General features: G+C 33.3%; 1 protein-coding gene across 8 annotated transcripts in view; it reads right to left on the reverse strand.

Moving 5' to 3' along the window:
• The window catches only part of LOC123695111 (homeotic protein antennapedia-like), a 150,450-nt gene that overhangs the window by 56,381 nt on the left and 71,416 nt on the right, over positions 1–22,653 (reverse strand). For 2 of the 8 annotated variants that reach the window (XM_045640842.1, XM_045640836.1), the window contains exon 1: positions 4,925–5,293. The exons of the other annotated variants lie outside the window; for them this stretch is intronic. The gene's annotated coding sequence lies outside the window, so the exon portion shown is untranslated. Of the gene's footprint in view, positions 1–4,924; positions 5,294–22,653 lie in introns of those variants that run through there. 8 annotated transcript variants of the gene reach the window in all.

The raw sequence follows: 22,653 nt of genomic DNA on the forward strand, positions 1-22,653 counted from the left end.
AATAATTGACCACAATGTTAAAGTACTTAATATGTGAACAATTATCAAAATGTGACAGGTACATAATTACTTTTTATCGCAATAACATATCAAATATAGAGTCATGTAAGTAAGCTTGAACAAGCTTAGTGTAGCTGATGATATCTTCTGATATAATACAACCCTAATGAGTAAATAAAAGTAATGTATCAAAATATGAAACATTGATCACTTATCGAGTTTGAGCCGGAATAAAAGTAGGTACCTACCTACTTGAGTGTAAAATTGACATAGGTATATGTATACGTTAGTTTTGAGAACTTATTGTACTGTAACGTTTAAAAAATATAATTAGAATAATATGTATGATAAAAAAATATTTGTAGCCGGTAAAAACATGATAAACAATATTTTAAATGTCATTATTATTAGGTACATAGAGTTGTAGATTTTAATCTTTTCTTAATAAATAGACATCGTTAAATATTAATTAAGCTTCATTTACCAAATTTTGTACATAAATTAAAAAGTAAAGTTTGGCGATTTCGTAGATTTTATTTACAATGTGGAAACGAATGTAATGACTCATAGACTCCCCGTTGATTTTGATATTTTTCAAGATAAGCCCACGAAACACCCACTTCTGTCTGCGTTTAGAATAAGACACGTCCCTCAACTAGCTATTAATAAAATTTATTCGTTTTTATATATTGTGGCGTAATTTATATTCATTACTAAACAAGCGCGCTAGTTGTTGAAATGATGGAGAGTTATTATGAGTTTCATTGATAAAAACATGTTTTTATTTTCAGTTAAAATTCTCATGTTTTCTTTTATGTACGTAAGTAATTATTCTATTTTAACGAACGCTTGATAAATACTAATTTATTATTAATTATATAAAGGTTGAAAAGGTACCTAATAGTGAATTCGTATCACAGTTCGGTTCAAGGGTCTTATTCCGTAGGCGTTAAACCCACTAATACATTTCGAGCTGTGTCGACATCGAGCAAAAATCAGTGGTTGCCACGACCTGCATAGCAAACAGGCGGGATTGAGAGGAAATTGCTTGCCTCTTGGATCTATGTAATACTTTCCTGAATGTTAGCAAATGTTCCGAGTGATTCTGGTAAATAATGTTCATACATACCTAAACGTTGATAACTGTATAATCTAAATGAAGACGTCTGTAAATCTGAAGTCATAATCAAATAAATTTTCATATTCATTTTCTAGACGCGAATGTTGTTAATAAAATTAATTTATAGCGTATGAAAAAAAATTATATCATGATTTTTGTGACAAAAATTAAATGTGATAACAAATGGCTTTTCTATGCCATACATTGAAATGAAATGTCAAATCGTCAACTGTACGTCCAGGCAGAGCGTCATAAACATAGCGAGATCGCTAGACATCCGCGGCTCGCGATGTAGGATCCGATACATAACAATTTAAGGCCGGCGTGCCCTACGACAAGAAACTCTGTGTTTAGAGTCACGCAATGTATCCGTGTATACGTACAAAGATGAGCCAGATAGGAATGGCGTTTGCTTAATTGGCTCCTATAAATATAGATGAAATTCGCCTTCAGCGTTGTTTTGGTTGGCGCTGTTGAAATCTTTCTATTTCTACTGTGCTTCCATCTTAAACTTAGATAATTATATCTGTTGGAGCATTTTGCAACAAAACTATGTATGGTTAAAATAAGACACCTGAGTTTACATGATATTAACCATCACTCATCGGTACCTACAACATTAATATCTTATGGCTAGATGGAATTGTTCGTGAACAAAAGTCATAATTCTCTGCTTCCGTTTTTTATCGAACAACGCAAAGCGCTTATTGTTATAAACATTGCCAATAACGACACTATATTGTACTAACAAACCGAACACGTCCCATAAAATACAATAAAAACATTTAATTAAACGAAAAGGCTTAGCTTCCATAATGACATTATCTTAAAATTCTTTAATCCTATTAAAATTAATGAGCGCGAAAACACCTTTTTGTTAAAGGGCAGCAATTTTCAAATGGTAAAGAAAAGAAAAGTTGTTTATATCTGTTTGTTTATAGAGGATTCCCTGCTCAACTGAGCCATTAAATTTAACTTTACGACGCACTTATATCGCCGGCCGACCGTTTACCAGTCGTAACACTAACCTTAATTGGTGTATTGAGATTATGCCTATTACAGCTTGTTTTATTATTGTAGTGATAAATGTCACAGCTGATTTTAAGGCGTCATCGTCACTTATTTTACGATCGTGATTTTCCGGTTAAGATGTTTTAATATATCGATATTAAAATTAACTTCCTGTGACGAATTGTTTTTCTCGTATAACTTGTCGTTTATATTTTAATTGATCCCGATAGGTATGTGTGATAAAATCAATTAAATTTATTGTATCGTAAAATGTTTACGTGTGATTATTAACTATGAATATAGTAGTTCTTTTAGAAAAGTATCATGTTACATTACAATTTATGGTTGGTATTTGTATTTTACTTCAAATGATAAACTTATAGTAAAATTAAATGATAAATCATGGAAATGCTTGCCAGGGCCAATCATATCTCTCTACTAAGAGATAATTATTTCCATACCTTAAAACTGTTAAACAAAGGATATTGACATTGAATACCAATTGGCAATTATCAATGCTCATTAATTATTGAAAAATTTTAAAAAATCCACCTGCTACATTGTAAATGATATCGTAGAGTTAAATAAACTTTTGCATTTTATCAAACTAATTAAACAGATGATATTAATTAACAATAACTCATTGACGTGCATACATATTTATTGATTTTGTTGATCATAATATGTTTATTACTTTATAAACAACTTATTTGAGAGTAGCATAAACAATTGACACATGTATAGAATTACAAAAAGAAAAAAATAAGTACATTTGCGAATTTTTGCGGGAAATCGTGCTCAATATTTTTTACATGACAATGATATAGATAACATATAATATTGAATTTGTATTTCAATGACAAACGATGAAATGAAGCAATCAATTTAAAATTTCACAAAACTATTTTCCATATTCGCTGAGAGCATTTCATGTTTTTGCATCTCACTGCCAGCCGCGTATTCGGAATGCCTGATTCTGGCGTCCACTAGTATTTTAATTACTTGTTTCAGAAATGATTTATTTTGCAATCGTGCACAAATGGCAGACACGTTGTGTTGCGGTGATACAATGTTTTTATTGGTTGCGAATGGGTTAGACGCGTTTTCAATGACGGCTACATACCTACACATATTTGATTTATGTTTTATGCATAGGTAGATTCACAGTTTCGCATGTGATTAAAAAGATATAAAATCCTAATATCCGCTTTTTAAATTAATAAATGCGCATCAAAATGAGCAAACGTAAAGCTCAGTAGGCAAGCATCGATACAAATGAGAGGTCTCGCATATTAAAATTACAATGAGCGCTTTCACTGGCCACCCCGGCGCGGGCGACGAGACACTTACAATACGCGTTTCAAATGTTCACGACTTTTCGTGAACAAAATAAAAATCTTGCGCAAGACCATTCACATTGTTACCTTTTTGGGGAACTAACATTGTTGTGCATTGCACCGTTAGGCCCACGCAACTTGTTCATAAAAACTCATAATACCTTTTGACTTTCAAAAAAATCTGTTTATGATTTATGACATTTAAGTAGGTATTGTTTTTTGCAGATGCTCTAACTACAATTTTTTCATTAGCATAATTATTTTTTTAACATAGAAAAAAAATTTAGCATAACTAATTATTGTAATTTCTCATACCTATAACAAAAAATAGAACTAATACGAACTGAATAGATTAATTAAAAATTTCAAAGACTTTTTTATTGTTTTATAGATTGCTGCTACTTATAATATTATATCGATTTAAATATTTAAATACGTGACAAAGAAACTTGTAATATGCACCTATTAGCATCCTAAAGAGCTTTTAACGCTTGGACAAAAAACGTTCATTGCTGTAAATATAAGATATATTATATTATATTCAGCGTTGCATTTTTTCTGTCTCACAGACCGATGTTTCCCATGAGCATAGAGAGCGACACTAATATAACATTTATCTGCAAATTAGGTAATAAATAGGTATGTGAGAAGTGGAATATCTACATGAATTCTTCACTCAAACTCCGTGAAACGTCAATGTTATTGCGTCTGATAACACGTCTGATATAATTTTATTGAACTTTTATTCAATCGGTCGGTCCTTTTTATGGCTTTATTTATCGCTCGCAACTCCGCTACGATTAAATGATTAACGACACAGGAGAAAGCGTCTGCAAAACAAAGGCCATTCGACCGGCGATCGTTCATGTAAACTTCAGGTGCTATATTAATCTATCGTGTAATTTATTAAACAAACGAAAACAATGCATCATAATAAACCACAGATGCATGCTGGGAAATTATTAATCAAAGTTTGGGCACGCGCTGAGCTGCATACACCGTTCGACTTTGTTTTGCTGCTATGTTTCATGTCTATATTCAAAACAATCGCGGAGCATTCGATTTACGATCGGCATTTGTTCGTGCTAAATATATATTGATAGAGGCGGGACAAACGGATTTCGGATTGCAAGGTACGAAGTGTTGTCTAGCGCAACCGTCTCAGGCACCTACCGCGGTCCTAATGCCTGTAACAATAACGCTATCGTTACATCTCGAGCTCTTTATACAATGGAATAAACATTGTTTATATTTACGTGACGTGGAAATCATTCGAGTTTCAGACGTGATATAAATGGTTTGTTTGGCCATTGCTTCGCTGTTATTCGAATAAATTAATCAACATTGTTCGATATAATTTATGTTTTTATTATGTTCCATTTTATTTTCTTTGCTACAGTTAATCGATTAGGTGCGAATTGATCGATCAATTTCTACGTTCACTCAATAAACTTACCAAACAAAAATACTCCAGGCTACCTTAAAACAGTATGGGTTATATAGAGTTCTCGTTTCGGCGACTTAATCTACAATCACAATGAATTCATACAAAACTGACCCTGTATTTATTAGAAGGTAATCTATAGTCGCTACAGCGCTAAATACTTTGTACTTTAAAAAATACTAATTTCATCTCTCTACCGAAGATATACAATTTTGTACTAGAAAAAAAACTATCGAACTATCACCGGTAACACGTCCGTCTATATAGTGGTCCAGGTAGGAGGAGGATTTGTCGAACTTATTCAGTTTCGTGGGGGTTCGCGCGCGAGTTCAAATCGCGAGCGTTTCGGAGCGGTTTCGCGGCGAGCGGTCGGACGGCATCGCGGCGGCGGTGACGACTGCGACTGCGGCGGCTGGCGGCGGAACCACTGCTGGGCGGGCGGCGCGTCGGCCGCGCGCGGCGCACTGCCGCGCCGCCGCCGCGACACCGCCCCTCGCCCCCGCACTCGCACGCCTCATTCCTAATTCTTCGCAAACTTTCTTCTCTTCACTGAAGCTGCTTCAGCTAAACGAGCTGTCATGTCGATGGAGAAGACCCATCAGAAGCTTCTACTTTGCGAGCCAGGTCAGGTAAGACAGCTCGTAGCAGTTCATTTGTAATCTAATTCAGCTTTCAAATGTTTTCAGAATTCTTTTGGCAATCGTAGCTCTCTGTAACATTAAAAACTTTTACGAACTTTCTTGGATATGTTTATTTTCGAAAAAATAGTAACTTTCTGTAACGTTTCTGTTTTCAGGAGCGCTTACAGAGATAAAATCTTATAACTGTAAAGATATAAGTGAGTCCTTAACGCAAAACTTTGGTTTTAGTCAAAGTGCGTAAATGTAGAGTGTACACAGCCGATCGCCCCGCGACTTAAGTGCTGTTGGATTACAAAAGACACGTATTTATAGTATAGACCACTCGAATATTTAATCACGCCCTGAATATATTCTGCAATTGTTTGCATAACCTTAAAAGCTTTGTTGATACATTGGCAGCTCTTTGTTTTTATACAGCTTTTAATTCGCTTCCAATTTTTATTCTTCTTATAAAACTTTACTTAACAATTATTATACTTATTTTATTTCAAATGACTTGAATTACCGAGACTGATTCGTCAGTTTTCCATAAAAATCCGAACCCCAGAAGAATCAAGCACGATTTATATGTCTACGAAACACGTTAGTAAACTTAATACTACTATTTAATACTATACTGGACCAGAACGTTCTGCTAGTGTTCTTTATACGACATCCAGTTGGTACTATCAGCATTTCACTTATAAAAAGACAACGTCAATTACCTACCTATTAGTCATAGAGTTTGTTTACATAATTATTATAATTTAATTCTCAACTGAAAGATAGATAGGTATTAAATAAATAAAAAAATCATCAATCGTGTCTCAATACCTAGTCTATGAATACGGGACATCCACCTACGGCCTATAGAACCCCTCTTATCACCCGCCTCCCCGCCCCGCGCCCCGGGAAAGCGTGACGACCCACAAATATAATTTAGGTAAAACTTTCCCCCTTTATTAATGCTTGCCTACTGTTTTTGAGTGCATTAACTAATCGTTTAAACAAAAATAATAGTGATTTTCATTCAGTACTCCCTGAACATAGTTCAAATATAGGTATGTTTGATCCTTTCAAGTCGTAGAATCTAAGAGAAATTATGTTTACGTAATTAAGTAATTAAGTACAAATATCAATCTAAACTGATATTACGGATAGATATAATTAGTGTAAATAAAGTTGCTGGTCAATGCCTCAGTTTTTTTCTTTTCCTTAGCACTTCAGAACGTCGTAGCAAAATAAACATATGTAACCCAATGATCTCGTAATTTATAGAGGACATCCGAATAAAACAAAAAAAAAGCATTACCAGCTGACCTATATCTTAAAGAATCCTTACGGTTTGTGACATGAAAGCCATTAAAAGCGAGTGCTAGTGAATTGGAACACTTGTATTCAAACATAAACTAAATGATTGTCCACGCGATAATCCTCACAAATAGAATGTAAATTGAACATCATTGAAATATTGCGGACGCGGCTAAAACTATTCGAATGTCAATACAGAATACCCAACATATACAGCACATATACAGACATTGGGCATTGCGAAACTACGGTTTGTTGCTCACAAAATCGCGACACACTTTTTAATTTATTTCGTCCACAAAAAGCATTGTGCTGTTTTATTTTCATTTCAACGGCGACTTGCGCTGTAGCGGGATATCTATTTTTATTTATTCCGCTCTCGAATTTTTTTCTCTTTTTCAATTTCGTTCCGATCGACGCGGGCCCAAGCGGAACGTAGACGGATCTCATTTTAAATTAAATTCGTCTCCATTTTTGCATATTTCTTTCGGTTCGTAACAATTCTAATTGGTAATATTTGCATCTGATTTAGCCTAGTTGTGTAAAGAATTGAAAACACACCGTTTTATGTTACAGCTGGTAAATTTTATACATGTTAAAAGATGAGATGAAACCTATTAAATGCAAAATATAACGATCCAATTTACATTACATAAATATTAATTACGTTCATCAATAATTCTTACAAAACATTTTCTCACGTCAAAACATGACGATGTCATATGCTTTTCAATTACCTACCCATTATAGTGGACGAGAACTTGTATTCTTGCATCGAATTCATATTATTTTTATCTCGTATTCATTGCAATGTCGCGAAAACAGTCATTGATACTGACCGGTAGCCGATATCGGTTAATGAATATGTATGGAGCAGGTGCATGGACATGATTAAGTAGGTGCCACCAACGATTTTTGTAGCCAATATCGATAGTTAGCTTATCGATGTTCGTGTTCGATTTTTTATCGATAACTTTAATTTGCTTCCCTTTCCTAAAATGCGTTTTTGTTATCCCAACAAAAAGGCCTTCTACAGAAGACGGACGTTAGTTCGATAAGGGGCTCCTACTTTTGTTTTACTTTAGTTACTTCCTTATTCCTTTTGTTTTCTGCAAATGAATTTTATTTTCCGGAGCTTTTAAATAAACGATCACATTATCTGAAAATAAGATTGATCCATCAATAATCTATAATATTTCTAGAAGTAAATCGCTTTTGTTTACGCTTTTTTATAAAAAATGATCCATACAACTTTCATTACATTTTTATCATATTAATAAATAGGTACCTCATCTCACTCTCGCATGTGACCATCTCGAGAATAGTTAACAGTCTTGAATCAGAGCATAAGAGACGATAAATCTATTGGATCATTCCCCTGTCGTCGGTACAATCGGCTCTTACAATTAATTACAGAACTTGTCTAACGCCTCACTGTTGGAACGGCTCTTAAGTAAGAGTAAAATATTCGACTCCATTCAATGATTGCTTCAAAACAAATCTTTACTCGATTGAATTGGGTTCATATATTTCGTTTTGTATCTTTAATACAATTTAAATGGTTCCAAAATTATGGAAATAAACGTTAAGTAACCATTTACTTACCTCGATTTTTATTTATATTGTGGTCAACTGCGTTCCAACCCACTTCGCTTTTGTTTTATTATTTAATTTAAGAAGTTATAAAATAATATGATTATAATGATTACAAGATCTTAGACGCAATAACCGTTTATAACCATTATATAAACGAAACACATAGCATAAATAAAATTAACAGTTCAGAAATATAATTGCAGATAAAAAGTTTAAAAAAATTAATTAAAATAAAATTCATAACGAAACGAATGCAAAAATTTTAAATGCATGTATTTCATGTGTAATGTACGAGAAGTAACAATTAAGTTTTATCAGAGGTTGTAAACATCGTGTAATTACTTCGGTCAGGTTTGAATTTATTCATGTACCTCTTAAATATAACGGAATATCTACATTTTCGTACACACTTGATCATAAAGTATAGAAATGAGGTTAGTGTAACGGATTCTAATACTAGTTTTTGGTATTTTGTTCAGTCATAGGTAATTTAGTAAACAATTTCGCAAACTGCGTTACGGATGTGCTCTACTGACGCTCTGTTGCCAAGACGCAATGCCCTCTCGTATTTAAATTATTTAAATTACGAATTTGGTTACCACTTGAAAAATCATCTAAATTTAATGCTTAACTAAATTAATTACGTTAATTATTTTTTTAGAGGCAACTAACTCCACTAAATTGTTCCATAGTTTAATGATTTCAAACTTTAGCATTTTCAGGCTATAGCTTTAAATAGAATAAGTTAGCTTGTTAATTGTAAAGGTAATTATGATCTCTTTTAAAAATCATCATCATACAATGCTCTTTATTTATGAGTTATTAACAAAAGCCTATAAACTATAAAGTATAGTGGAAACATGTGCGCTTTCACCTGCACGATTGTAAAGCCTTTCCACGTTAATTATATTTGTACGAACTCAATAAATTATACACACAAATAAGTATTAAGAGCAATTACACAAAAAATGTATTTTATCCAAATACCATTTATAGTAGTGAATTGGTGAGTCGTTTTTGTTTGATACGAAATCAATCAAGAAGGATGTACGTTCATTACGATATGCCTTTAGGAATATTTAAAAAACTACGACGAGAAGTACAATAATTTACCCACTTCCATATATTTTCTTTAAGAGGAAGTTTCGAATGAATATGCATATCACGATATTAATAAAATTCATATAATTATCTTTAAGGTATAATATATCTAAAACTACGATTAAAACACCGAGTTAATATACAGGATATTTGATTTTTAATTAATATCTTGAGCTGATTTCACTCATCAATCAGGTTTCAAACAAGTTTTATTCACATTTATTTCCTTTAAAAACAAGAACGATACGATTCCCACGGAAAGTAGATCACAAAATTTGTATAAATTAGTGTAAATATTTTGATATTAGAGAAGACTAACTAAGAGAATAACGGTATTCTCATGAGAATTTAGCAAAAATGCTCTAATCCAGTCTTAATGAAACAGAATATTCAATAGGACTCAAGATTTAATGCTGAGATAAATGTAAAATTACATTCCAAGAATTCTTTGTGTACGAGGTGAATTACGAGTAGGTAGGTACATTGTTGTTTTTATTATATTGTAGGTATAGAGTAAGGAAAGAGTATTCATAATAATCTGCAGCTCGTACTGAAAATAAACAGTATTTTATTGCTCCAAAGAGCATTCGATCGAACGTAAATTACTGTACCTAAATTATTATCTGTTAGCCAAATACGTCGTTCATTAAAAAATCAATTGAACAGTTTCCAATACACGATTTGTAAAACGTACCAGATCAAAAAGACTGCGCACAAACAAAAAATGTAAAGCGACATGTATGCGGCTTATTTTTGATTTTTCGTTTCAGATTGCTTAAATAGACCGTGATTTATGCACGGACGAGGTGCTATTTCCGACCGACGAGTTCGAAGATTTATACGAATTTGAAACACGAGCTGTGACACAACTAGAAGAAAATTTTAATTAGAATAATAACATTCAGATTCTGCTTTTCACTCTACGTTCAGTTAAAATTCATTATTTATATTGATGAGAGAAAATAATATACATCGTTCATAACTAATTATACTTATCTAATACAAATAATGATTACAATAGGATACTATTATAATGAGTGGTGAAAATTTGTAATATGGGGCACTATATAGAAATTTAAATAAAAGCATCTGCTTTGTATAGCAGAACCGTAACAAAAGACAAAAATAACGGAAACTGCCTTGATAAATAAAACAGTATGTGGAAGTATTTCCGAAGTAAAACAATTAGTTCGGGCGAATGCTACAGAGAAGTGAACCCATTACTTTTCTGTTAGTTTTCGCTCCCTTGCACTTTTCCGGAGCAAAAGGAAGAAAAGATTTACGTGGCCCACGTCTTGGCCTCCTGTTTGATTCTCTATAAGTTTTGTTGTGCCGATAACTGCTTGTAATTGTGGCTCAATAACAGCTTGCACCTGACCTATTATTATGATAAATACTCGATTCCACATTCGCCTATTTAACTTTGTTTTTAATTACAGATTTAATCCTTTCAAAATAGTTTATCTTATTTTATCTGCTTATTAAAATTTGTTGTTAATTTTATTAGTTTAGTATATCAGGAAATATTAATAAATTTCAACAGATAACAGAAAAATAAAAGACCCTAAACTAAAGGATCGTTTAAAACTGAATAAATTTGGAAGTCGCATAAAGCTTTCGACACCCCAACAGTCACAGAATCAGAGTCGCGGCGTAAATCACAAAGTTTAGAAAAAAAACCCGAAATAAAGAGCTCACGTGAAAGTTCAAAAATATCAGCCGTGAATATAATTATGAGAGCGAACACCCGCTGGTTTCCGGCCTTACATATATCCTACTACCTACCTATTTATTGATTCGACTTAGAACTCGATTGAAACTCGAACCCGAAGAGATTGCAGTTGATAACCTCGGCTGGTATAAATTAGAAGTTGTAAATTGTAATTAAGCAAACCAGAAATGAAAGCGAGGTTCTTTAGACATAAAGTTTTTCATTCAATTTAAATGAGATAATTTCAGAACTGTTAATTAAAATGGAAGTCATTGAACTTTATGAAAAAAAATAGGCTCAAATTCATCTAGTACAAATTAATATACAATGCCGTTATATTTATCTTAATTGGTTGATATGGGTCTAATAAACTTATACATTGATGTATATGTTTCCTATCAACGAATTCGAACTACAAATTTTCGATCGAAAAAATATAGTACGGACATATTATGTAGATTGTTCGCGGACTTATAAATAAAAGATTTTCTAAAGTCGTCTACCTGGTGGGTGACTTTTGTCTGAGAATTGCAAATATCTAATATTCTGGATGAAGTATGGTGGTAAGTGAGACGTTTTATATTCGACGAACATTAAAAATTAAATTACAGAAATAATTAAGTTAGTTCCCTGCGAGCGAATCTAAACAATAGGTGGTATTATGATTGTTATCAATTTTGGTAATTAAAATCGTGATTATAATATGCGGGAAGCGCCTAAAATAGGTTGTAAACGTAGGCGCAGTCGCGTAGTCATAAATTTTTTACACCCGCACAGGTTAACCTTACGAAACAGAGGCTTCCAAGTGTATTTAGAACGTTCGACTACGCATTTTTAGATGACGTTATTTATGTTATTTATATTTGAATGTTTAAACGTGTCCAATGATATTATTTTTGTTTTGTTTAAATTTATAGAACGCTCACAAATCGTACGTTGATTGTTTTTTAAATAAAACTATAATATATAAAATACCTTCCGTAGATTTTAGACAGTTAGTAGTTTAAGAAGTTTTTATTTCTTTCTCGTGCCTATTTTGGAAAAGTTATATTATTTTTATGATGTTCAACATTTTTAAATTATGTGAATAGCAAGATATTTTGCACTCGGTAGGTTATTTATAAAAGTCGAAACATTACGTATGGCCATGAGTTCAAATATTTACTCTGTACTCAACATCTTATAAATGATGTAATGACATTTATTACTCAAAAAGTATTTTAAATTCTTACAACATAATGCTAAGTGGAATAATTAAACTTTTAATTAAACTAGTTTATATTAATGTGAGATTATTGTAAATTAAGTGATAGATTTATATTTTGTAGAAATATAGATTAATTTAGATTTTAGATAACGAGTATCGATCTTTCTGTTTTTTATGTGTGTTTGACCAGTGGTACTATAATGATAATGTAAAATGTTGCACACCTACTAGGCCCATACTTTCTGATAATAATATGATAGGTTATGATAAAGTTTTTCTAATTGTCGATAACAATTAATACATAAGAATAGCCTAGCTCGTGTATATGAAATCAATTTGAATTCGAAACCGTCGAAACAAAAAATTAAGTAAATAAGAAAGTTTCACAACTTTTTAAATCCAGACAATTTTAAGCCATTTGCTAAAAGCTTCTCTAGCTTCCCAAAAAAACGCCTTTGACTCAGAGGACGTTAAAAGCAATAGACTTTAGGTTCCTTGAGACTAAAGTTAAATATCCATTTAAATCTTCGACGCCGGGAAGACGCTTGGGAATTCAGCGCTGCAGCTACGAAAAGCGCTTTTCTAAATTATCCTGTTATTTCAACCGTAAATACGTGGCATTTTTTGTTTTCTACCTCTTTTAAGTTGTACCTTGGACATGATTTAGACGAATAATTTAAAACTACCCAGAAATAAATACATCATTTTAAAGGGAAAAATGCATTAATTACTCCATGAATATAAAAGTGATTTCTGTTATCAATTTATCATCCAAAGAATTATAACTTCTGTCACCAATTCAATGCCTGTCCATCGAAATTTCTAAATCATAATTACTATAATTAAAATGCGATAACGCGTTCGACACCAATAAAGCGAAAGTAGCGCTCCCGCGGCAGAAGAAAGCGCATCAAGCGACGATACTCACCTAGCTAGCAGTACATAGCTTCGTCGACGACGGCACTAAATCAATACGAGCCATCACGCCCCCTCCCACCACCCCACCCCTACACCGCTTCAAGCCGCTTTCCCGCCGAAAGCAGCCACCACCCTTGAAAAGCTCGTGAGCTGAGCTCCTACTTCTGTTCGGCTTTTGTGGAGGTGTAGTTCGAGCGAAACGTCTTGGGATTTGTTCTCCACTCTCCAATTGACAGTTCGCAATTTAAGATTTGTTTCTAACTCCCGAACTTCCAAAGAGATCATGGTACTTAGTTAATAGGTATTTATTTTATATCGATTACTGTTAAATGCGTCGCATATTATGTTAAATATCATCTGCTGCCATGCCTATGTTCGGAATTTAAGAATTTTAGTTGACGTTACAATACCAAAACAAAATTAGGTTGAAACGTTTAATATAAACTATTTTTTGGAAAATATATAATTTTAAACTGAACATTTAAAAATTTACCACCATTATGATTTTTCCACACTTAAAATAGGTACCTGAACATCTTTGAAATAACTACGTTTATTTCTTTCAAATATTCTTGTAAACTTTTTACAAAGCAAGACTATATTTAAAAAAAACGAAGAATTCTGATTGTGAACTACAAAACAAGTACCTATACAAACAAACAGACACACAAAACTTATAACACAACTTGATTTTACACCTCAATTTTTCACGTATAAATTATAATGTCATCTTACACCCATACAAATATTATACATATAATCGAATATCGTTAACTTTTTTTAAGTAATAGCGATATTTTGCGAAACGCAACATATAAAACATTAAAACTGCACGGTCGTAGTATAATTATCCGTAATGTTTCCACTAAACGCCTGTATAAATCAAACATGCGACGCTATTGTTCGACTCGTGTTAGATTGATAAGCTTGCGAGTGTGAACGGGACAGATATTCATTCATCCCAGTAAGTGATTCTACGGCTAATTGAAAATTTATATCTTAATCTCTAATTAAGCTCTTGTTTTTTTTAGTTTTCGGACTTTAGATAATCTTATAGGATTGAGCGAACGTAATCATATTATTTTTGCGTAAATACCTATTAAAAATACCCTCGCTAATCATGTCATTATTATGTACCTGACCTAATTAAATTTAATTACTAGGAAATAACCAACCGCTATTTATTATGAATAAACTTTACCCATTCCTTTTTTGTTGCATTTAAAGCTCGTTGTGCGTATTTGTTTTATATTTACAAGACAATAATCCTCGCAGATTTATTTGTGCCTGTTTTAAATTGAAAAAATCATATAGGCCGTTTGCGACAGACTATAATGAAATAAGCGCAGGACAAATATAATAAATCTTCGCGGGAGACACGGGGGCGACTTCCGCGTTCGATATTTGATTTCATTCAGCATTCCGGATGTTACGAACTTTTTGAGTTTTAATTTCATATTGAAAACTGCTACAGATTAAAAATATGTTTTTTTTTTATTTGTGCCAGCTTTTTAACTTATAGGAGGTCGAGGTTCGTTATCAATTTATTGTTAATTTGTTTACATCTTTAGAAATTTAAATTGTGAGTATGTGTATTTAAGTAATGTGCTATTGGTAATATTTAAAAAAAAACTTGTAAAGAAGTAGACGGTGGAGTTGATCGTGTTTCGCGTGTTTACATCCAGGATTATCGGCCCGCTTTAACTCACGGTCTCGGTGTAACGCCGGTGGCACAATGAGCTTTTATTTTTAAATTACAATTGAGTAACACTACTTATTGGAGTAGATTCTAACATCTGTTGGATTATAATATGTCAAATATTTGATGGATGCATTGTGCATTTTGGAAATACATATTTGAAATCGTTACTTTCAATATATACGATCAAATTATAATCCTACTTTTTTACTTATCTACTATAAAAAATTAGATCTATTCCCAAGTTTTTTATTAATTCATACATATCACAAATGAAAACATGACGTCCAGTGTACCACCGTCTTTACCAAGCCGCGATGATAATCTGATTCCGGCCACGCTATCTATACATATTTCTTTAACTATTGCTATGTACTCGTACTAACGAGGACTTAACTTTTTAAACTCGCGCCCCACGCCTAGTTAAAATCGTGACTTACACTAGCAGGCATGTTATAATTACGTTAGATTACGACCCGATTGGACCCTTGAGATAAATATAATTGTGTATCGTGTAAATGAACTGCAAATTAATTTGGGACTATGCTCTATTATAGTGTTTAAGTTAATTGTAGGTGATTAGTATTCCTACAGATAAGAAGATTGCGGTCGAATTTTGAAAATGATTTTTGAGGTTAAAAATTAAAATTCTTTAAGGCTTGAGTGTAGGTAGAGCTTTATCTAGTCGTATCCATTCATGTAGGTATGTGTCTGGGTGTTAAAATTGTGTTTGGCGTTAAAAACGTGTCTTTAAAAAATAAAATCAGTAGCAATTATTATAATACAAACATATTTCTATTCAATAGGTTTTGAGTTTATAAAAGTTTGAAAAATATTTTTTCAAACGTGTTTGTTAATCATTATAAAGCTGCATACATACATAGGTAACTATGTGATATTAAAATACCTTACTTTGAAGCGAGCTCCGATAGCAAAGTTCATATGACGAGTAGGTGCGGCAAAATAGGACAGCGGTGATGGGGTGACACACAGTTATTATTAGTTTTTGTCCCCAGTCTCCCCACCCGAAAGCCACGGCCGCCATTTCTCGCGTTAGAACTTTTTGTTCATCTTTTGTACGACGAACGGTACACTTTTTACCGCGCTTTTTGTTCACTGACTATCAAATTATACACAACATTTTTACACTGCACTACAATTTTCGCTTATTCCAATCGAAAAAAGCTATTCTTCATACTGTCGCACTAATAAGAATTATTGTAAGTAATACAAATTGAAACACATATTTCGAACATTATTATCGCATTACACTTCATTATTTATTTAAATGGCCCGTTATTAAGTAAAGGTACCTATTTAAATAAAGCGATAAATCGAACGCGTACTTTAATAGACGCCAGATGAATTTTAATAGACCATTATCTCGATACTTGTTACATTTCGTAAAGCACCTTCTGTTCGGGACGACTTGTTTGTCACTAAGGAACACGGAAGGTAGCCGAGTCCTTGAAAAGTACTGTTTATAAACAAAACGTTATGCAAGAAGCTATAAACGTTGAGTCGTGTAAAAAATCGGGTTTTACGGTCGCATTATTTGGATGAGGCAAGATAAAGCGATTGTTTTGGGTCGTAAATAAGACTGCAACAGGTATTGTGGCAACGGGACTGCGATCACGTGTCATACTTTCCCTTTCGTTCATTACTTTTGAGTTTTGACTGCTGTCCCTTTTATGGTCCTTGGATGTATAGAGACGGTGTGCGGTCTTCGTTTATAGATATTATTATAAAAAGCTTGCATTCAGTAGTAAGGAAGTGATACCAACTTCATCCTCTTCCTAGTTTTTATACGTATCAATTAAAATCCTATAATCGAAATGGTATTTGATAATTATAGTAAAAAAGGAACGCGATTAATTTTATCGAATATCGTCCGTCTAGCCCAGATTTAACAACCAAATAACAATCTATGTAACCTTTGAAGCCGTAATTGAAGACGCATGAATAATAATATTTGGGCGTCGTGACAGGGCCCCCGAATCGATACGTAATTATAGAGTGAGAATGTACCCCTCATAAATTTTATATCCGTGGTGGAGGGCGAGGCCGACGGAATAGCCCGTGGCGCCTATTGTATGAGACCACGGACCATGGCGGTGTTCGGTGACGTCATGCCTAAATACTAGATACAATATACTTTACGTCCGATACATGCATATAAACTACTGCATGTAAAAGCCCACATTCCTTGAATGATGCACGGGTAGGAACTTCCTCGAGAAAAGTTTCGTAGTGGCTAAAAATACCATTAATGTTAATCACAACCCTGCACAATATGAATTTACTAAAGGGTAGGAAAATATTTGCATAATGTCTTATCAGAAGTTGATATTTTACCATATTCCTATATTTAGGAGTATGTCGAAAGAAATTATATATGACCGCAATTTGTCAAGCCGAGTAACGTGCAAGCAACATTATAATAGCGACAACATAAAACAGAAATAACTGTAATACTTTTCCATATTTTTACACAAAACTTGAACGCACATTTCTCAACGTTTCTGGCCAAGGTCTCGACGTTTCCTAATACACGAAATTGTTTTCCCTCTTTATCTAATTTCAGTCCACGAAGGCTCGCATGTCAAACGACAGTTAAACTAGATTGTACTATGATTAAGCCAGTGCCAACCGCCGCTGTATATAAAAATTGACCGTGAAATTTCGGCTTCACGATAATTTCAAAACTTCGTTAAGGTTTTTTTCGATACTACGAATGTTCGATTCGTTCTGGATGTTAGGAATGTTTACTACTCTGTGATTCTGAAATATTCAACATTACTTGCAATGTTGAATTTTAATTGTTTTGTTTAACTTTTCAATGTTAAATTTCAAAGCTCTTGATAACAAAATGCAATTATTATAAGATATTTAAGAGAGTCCACTAAAGATCATTAGTGACATAAAAGTCAACGGATCATTTACACTAAGTATCCAAATGTATGTTATACCTAATTAATAATATTATCACGTACTACTATTAAGGGCTGGTAACAAGCATGATATGTATATGAGAAGGTCATCGCGATCTTTAATTTGATTAGCGATTACGTTAATTTACAATAGCACAACAATGAATACACCTTGTTAAAACAAATTATAAAAAATGTCGATTACATTGTACACGTAATGCGACGGACCGATTATAACCATTATCTTACCCGCATGCTAAAAAACAAACGTTGCCATATAAGGAACGGTATTGTTTCAATAAAAGTGGACAAAAACAAAAAATCAGCCAGCCTAATCTATGATGAGGGAGTTTTATTAACATCTGCTTGGAAGAATCCAACATGTCGCATCTGTTGCGGCTTCTTCTTTTTTCAAAATTTCAAATGTAGACTTGGAGCTAAAACGGCAGATGTTTCGCTCTATATGTTTAATTTAAATCGACTGAATATAAACTTTATGCATCTCGACCTTAAAGCTTAATATAATACAAATGTGGAAAACTGGCAGGCTATATATTTTTTTTATCGATGAGTTAGATTATGACGTTCTAATTTTAAATTTGGCGGCATTTAGCCCGGTGCGGTAGCGATCGACGATGATAATCGTAAATGGTATCATTACTAGGACCCTTCCTTAATTTAAGCAATATGTAACGTGATGCATTTGTCAAACAGTTAATGGTAGGCGACTTGAAAGACACTTATTTTATAGCTTCCTATCACGTAATAGTTTTATTAGATTTTTTGATTGTTATCTTTTACCAATAAAATTATTTTACGTTCGTATTCTGGTTGTAAACAAAATTTATAATGACGTCGACAGTAAATTGCTTGCTTGTGCCTCTCATTTTACACATTTCATTATTTATGTATCTATCACTAATATGTATATAACATAAGCACTAGTAATCATAGCGGCACACGTTTAGGGTAAAATACGAGTAGGGTAGCAAAAAATCAATACATTTTAATTTAAATAGTTCAGCGTTTTTAAATCAATAGGTTCAGTGTGGCGTGTCGTATGTGTCTAAAAGACTTATTTCTTTGACCCCCAAATTCAGTAGGGGAGACCGGGGATGGTTGACTAACTTTTGACTTGAGTTCGTATATCTTTGATGTTTAACTGTATATAACAAAAATAGCAGTTGATACAGATAGAAGAACTATTCAGGTACCTAAAATACTAATCTATAACCTATATATTTATCATTATAATATTTATTTAGTCGATTTTCTAAACCCCTGACGCTTGGTCAACCTACCCCATGTCCGGGGTAAGTTGACTAAAGGCATGGGGTAGGTTGACCTAGGCAGTAATTAGTGTAAATAAAGAGGATTAGTATAAAATAAAACATTAAAATGTACTAAATGATAGAAACTTTTTATTTAATAAACCGGAATATCGTAAATTGTGATGGTTTTTCCAGGATGAGTAGCTAGCCAGTTGTCGCTGGCTTTATTGTAATATTTCTTGAGAGGTCCGTAAACGTTTCTGTCAAGTGGTTGTAGTTTGTGGCTACAATGAGGGGGGAATGACAAAACTGTAATCCCATTGTTTTTGAAATAATCCAGCACCTCGATTGATAAATGTGAGTCGTGGTTGTCCAAGAGCAGAAGAATAGGCTTTTCTTTACTGGGTTTCACGTGTTTCACAAAATGCTTTGCGTATTTTATGAAATTTTCTTCTTTCATCCTCCCAGATGGGTTAGCGTCACCTTCTGAACCTATAGGACCCGCCTTAAGAAAATGCTCCTTGAAATGTACTCTTGGAAAAACAAATAACGGGGGAACCATGTTGCCGAGAGCTGAAATTGCTAACTGCAATTGTCACTAAAGTGCCTCTTTCAGCCAAAGTCATTTTACCCAAATTAACAAAGAACTCAGATACATTTTGTTTGTTGAACGACGTAGCTCTAGATAGGCTTGTAGGTTGAGGTGATCTTATTGATAACGAGGGATGACGTTTTAAGAAATTACCAAGCCAATCTTCGCCAGCCATTAATTTTGTATTCCAAGATTCAGGTACAGTTTTATTATTCTTTTTTGCGTATTCAAATGCAAACTTGCGTGTCTCATACGGTGTTAATCCATAATAAATGTCAGCAGCCGTCTTCAAATAAGCTAGGTACCAGTTTATTTTCTTCGTCATCGCTAAATACCTGCCTATTATTTATGTACCCCGCCGTGTCCAGGGTCAAATCAGCTTTCCCGAGGTTCGGAATTCGGATAACGTTCTAGCTTTTGTTTAAGTTTAGTCACATAACGATGCAACGTTTTGTATGGAATTTGGTATTTCTTTGATGCGGCGTTGATGCTATTATTATCGAAGATTACTTCGTGGCAAGCTCTTTCTATGATATCTTTTGGTACATCACCCCTTTCAGATTTTCTTTTGTACGTCCTCATTTTCTGTAAAAATACAACTGTAATTTAGTATGTGAGAGAAGACTATAACAGTGTTTACATTGATGATGCACATTAACCATTAGCCCACACAATTCTTTAAATAAAATGATAAAATGTTATACTTATTATAAAGGGGTTGGTTGACCAATTAGTCTACCTACCCCGAACAAAATTAGTCAACCAACCCCTGACGCCATTTTGAATTTCACCTGCGTATCATATGCAAACTCTGGCACTAACATGGAAGCAATACTGTGTAATTTAGAATAAAATTATCATATTTACATTTGGCATAACAACAGCATTGTTTCTAACAGATCCAAAGACACAATAACAAAAAAAGTACGAACGAAAAAAGTTACTTACCGAGACCAAAAATACAACATGTGATGCCACTCACGAACGCCACGCGACTGCGGCGGCTCACTTCACACAAGTTAGCGGGTCGTAGGGAGGCATCGTCGCTCGTAATTGGTTGATGAAAAACACGTGATGGTGGCGAGTTATTGTTGTTTAGTCTACCTGCCCCTATAGCCAACCATCCCCGGTCTCCCCTAATTTAAGTTTTCCCCTCCGGATAGCATTTCATTTACCTCTTCAACCGACACGCTGCGTGGGACGGACTAATCTTGAACAGAGACTGGCATAGATTAGACCGTCGCGGTCGCTCTACAATTTTATACGCAACACAGGAAAATATAAATTCGTTGATTACAACGCGTTAGAAGTAAGCAAAACATAATTTTCCGGCTTAAATATTCAAATGAACATGCTTCGTCAGGCATCGTTAATAATAATATCTATCATATTTTATGTTCATGTTGAATAATCGTTTTGTAATACATTAATAAAATAACAATTGCAAGCGGTATTGATTTTCATTATCATTTAATTTATAGCTATTAAATAATTAATTGTATAGGTACTTGTAATTTGGTGCGATGGAATGCAACGTTATCATGCAAGTTTGAGAATTAAAAGTAAAATTATCTTCAACTTATCATATCATCTCAAACTGCCATAATCTAATTAGCGTTACAAATGTAAGCATGCTGTCTTATACAATTAGTATTTTCTGTAAATAATTATTCAAATTAATTAGCTCTAATGCGTTTCTACGTATTGCTCTGTGCCGATAATTCCCTCCATTGATTCGTAACGCCTCCCGCGCCACGGTACAATAGTCGCGAGTGAGTCGACATTTGCTATTGTGTTGTCTATGCGCCGCTTTCCTCTATATTCTGTTATTTATGTCAACTCCTCTATGTATGAGAATTAGGCGGGGTGAAGGATGATAATGAAAACTACCAATGAATAACTCAATACGTTAATTTTCTTTGGAACACTTGAGCCGGTTAGATACCTACATTATTGCGTACCGGCAGTTCTAAATTTCGATCTTAAACAAATTGATTTATATACCTAGTTTATTTAATTAAATTATTTTTACAAAATATATCATAGAAACGACTAATTTCAGAGGGTTTTATGCTCATATTCATAAAATTTATAAATATAGGTACTGTGTTTTAAATGAGCAATTGCAATAAAATTATAATAATCATAAAAGTGGTAACCGAACCGTGGTCGAACGAAATCTCAAAAATTATTTATGTTCTAATTTTGAATAATTATAAAATTTATTAACAAGCAGAAGGAGAAATGATAAGAATTATCTTATTAGTGGTAAGCGAACCATGGTAGTGGGTATATAAATGGGCTGGTTAAGATCGGAGAAGTCGGTCAATTGGTCTAATTTCTATCAAACACTGGTAAAATATGGTCTGGTGGTTTACATTTTGTGCATTATTGCGTATGAAATATGCGCAATAATTACCAAAATATTATTTTTTAATGAATCATCAATCAAAAACAGAAATGTGAAGGGGATGATAATGAATGTTATCATTATTTTAATCATGCATATTAGTTAAGCTTCAATCACTTTTTTAATGAAAATTGAATATGAAGTTTCACACAACACAAATGTTTAGTATTAACCTACCTACCTTTTACCTAGTTTATTGGTTAATTGAGTTAATGTTTCTAATGTAGGGATTTCCCTGTTTCTTCCATAAAATACCCAATTAATTATAAACTCTTCTATAATACAATTTTAAATAAAAAATTGTTACATTATTTATACTCATTACCGAAATGAATTCAAAGTGAACCAAATAATAAATGGTAGTTGCACATAAGT

Source organism: Colias croceus, chromosome 10, assembly GCF_905220415.1.
Source record: "Colias croceus chromosome 10, ilColCroc2.1".
Taxonomy (NCBI): domain Eukaryota; kingdom Metazoa; phylum Arthropoda; class Insecta; order Lepidoptera; family Pieridae; genus Colias; species Colias croceus.